Source organism: Tupaia chinensis, unplaced genomic scaffold (genome assembly GCF_000334495.1).
Source record: "Tupaia chinensis unplaced genomic scaffold, TupChi_1.0 Scaffold150112_1, whole genome shotgun sequence".
Taxonomy (NCBI): Eukaryota; Metazoa; Chordata; class Mammalia; order Scandentia; family Tupaiidae; genus Tupaia; species Tupaia belangeri.
Window position 1 is genome coordinate 423648 of NW_006209952.1, and position 2618 is coordinate 426265.

Genomic DNA, 2618 nt, shown 5'->3' on the forward strand with positions numbered 1-2618 from the left:
CACTTTTCTGTGTATTATCCTTGTCACTATCTAAGGATGTAAGGTCTATATTTTGGACATTTTAAACTCCGGGATATTTGAGGGAATGACACTATTTTGTTTGGGTAGCTCGTTCTGCATAATCTGCTCTCCTTTGGCAAGAATAGTAGTGACTTTTGGGTCATTAGGGTGGAACCTAAGGATTCCATTTATTAGATTCCAGTAGGAAAATGTGGTTATGGGAACCTTTTCTAGGCCAAAGGTGGAGTAGTAATCTTTAAGAGCGTCACCTACCCTTTTCCACCTTTTTTTGTCAATGGTTCCTTCTTGAGGAAACCATGGACAAGCCTCCTTCAGGAAGTCAAAAAAGGTGAGCAGTTGTTTAACTTTCACTTTCACTCCTCTAGTCTTAAGGGCTCCCTTTAACCCCTGAACAAACAACTTGTGTTGGCTGAGCTCTTGCCCCATTATAGTCTATGCTATAACCTGGATATTGTGAGTGAGTACTCACCGGGATGTTATCTTCTGTGTCTCCTGAAGTTATGCCACAGACTTTTGACTTGCTCCTCTCTGGGGGCTTCTTTACTCCTCTTCGGAATCTTCGGGAACCTGTTGCTGTTTCTCGAACTAAGGTCCCTGTCTGGGTGCCAGAATGTCCTGGCCCATGGGACAATCGAGCAGGATGCCTGAGTGAGAGAGTGGAGGTCTGGAACCAGCACAGCATCATAACATGGGAGCGACAAGGTGTCACAGCTCAAGATGGTATGCAGTCGCTCGTTTATTGAGGGCCAGAGAACATTCTTATATACACAGGGTACAAAAAGGGAGTGGGAATTGTTGTGGACCTGACTGAGGACCTGCTTGAATGAGGAAGTCTCAGGGTGAATTGTCTACTCCCAGAACAAGGATACTTGAAGGTCCTTGTATGAAGGTCATGTCAACCATTTTAGTGCATGTGGCTCCCCACAGGTCCTATTCTGATTGATTCCATCATGGTTAGGAGGTACCTTGAGGGCTCTGGATGGAAGGTTTTAAGGGCTCCCAGTGGGCCTTTGGTCATTCTTTGGTTTGCCTTCTCCTCGGGGCATTTGCCTTTCTAGTGTTCATCCTCTTTACAGTATGCATATTGAGTTGGTCTAAGCCTGAGGCAACCAGTTTTTGACCCCCCTCTTGGGCTGGGTGGGACATCTGGTTATCTGAGGGTGGTGGCCAACAAACTTGCCTTTTGGGTCATCTGCCTTTCTGCTTCCTTTTTTTCCTCCTGGTTTTACTTCATGAAGACTCAATTAGCAACCTTCAAGAGGTGTGTGGCATTCATCTCAGCAAAGCCTTCCTGCCTCTGAAGTTTCCTTTGTATGTCAGGAGCTAACTGGGTGATGAAGGAGGCATTAATCATTTGCTGGCTTTCAGAGTTCTCTGGATCAAATGGAGTATAGATCCAGTATGCTTCACAGAGCCTCTCATAAAACTGCTCCAGCAACTCATCTGTTTTCTGAATTATTTCCGTAGTTTTTGCCATGTTAGTAGGTTTTTTTACACTGACTTTCATTCCTTGCATCATGCCTTTCAATACTTGGTGATATAGGCATGTCCAGCCTCAGTATTGAAATTCTAGTCACATTTTTCATTCAAAAAAGCAGTTCTGGGAACCAGCAGTTAGTGCAATGGCTATGTCGCTGGACTCCCACGTAGTCGACCACGGTTCGCGTTGCGGACCTGGTGGCTAAAAACTCAAGCCAGGCACGTGTGCATGCGTGCTCAAGATCCCAAGAGGAGAATGGAGGAGAAGGATTTGCGGCGTGACCATCCCCTCGGGGGGAGTGATTTCTCGATTTCTGTCTCTATGTCTCTCTGTCTGTCTGGTGAGAGCAAGCGAAAAACTCTCAAAAAAAAAAAAAAAAAAAGCCAGTTCTGGCCTAAGCCTTAAGATCTACCACATTGTTTGGGGCATGCTCTTTTAGCCATTTCTTTGCCACTCAGGACTCATTTCTTTGCTGCCACAGCTCCTCTATGTTAAGTGCTGTGAGGAGCAGTTGCTGACAGTCATCCAGGTGGGCTGGTGGGTTTGGAATATTGATTCCAAGAGATCTATCATTGCCTGGGACTGTTCTGAGTAGGAGGGGGTGTGGTGTTTCCAATTAAGCAAATTGGTAGTTGTGAAGGGTTGATAGTAGAGAGTTGTTCTACCTTCCATAATAACCCCATCTGCCCTATCTGTGAGGGAGGGCAGTCCTTGGGTCTCTTGAAGAAGCATTTGAAGTGTGAGGTTGCCCTAGGCTGCAGTGGCTTGTTGAGTAACAGCAGTTGAGAATATGGCTGCAGGATTTGGGGTGGCTGGTGGCTGACCCCTTGAGCTGGTGGAGCTGGCACTGGCTCTTCTGGGTGTTCCTTCAGGCCCCAGGAAAACAGATGCGGGTGGGTTTTCAATACTGGCTTAGCTGGGACATATGGTGGTAGAGCTGTTAATGACCCCTCTTTCTGGGGGGCCCTGTAGGATTGGAGCCATCGGTTTCTTTTGATCAGAGTTTGGCACTAGGGGCACAACATGGGCAGACACAATAGTGTATTGGTTTTTTCCTCTTATGCAGATTTGCTCCCAGGGTGGATGACTTGGACTATTTGTCAGCACAGAGAAAATT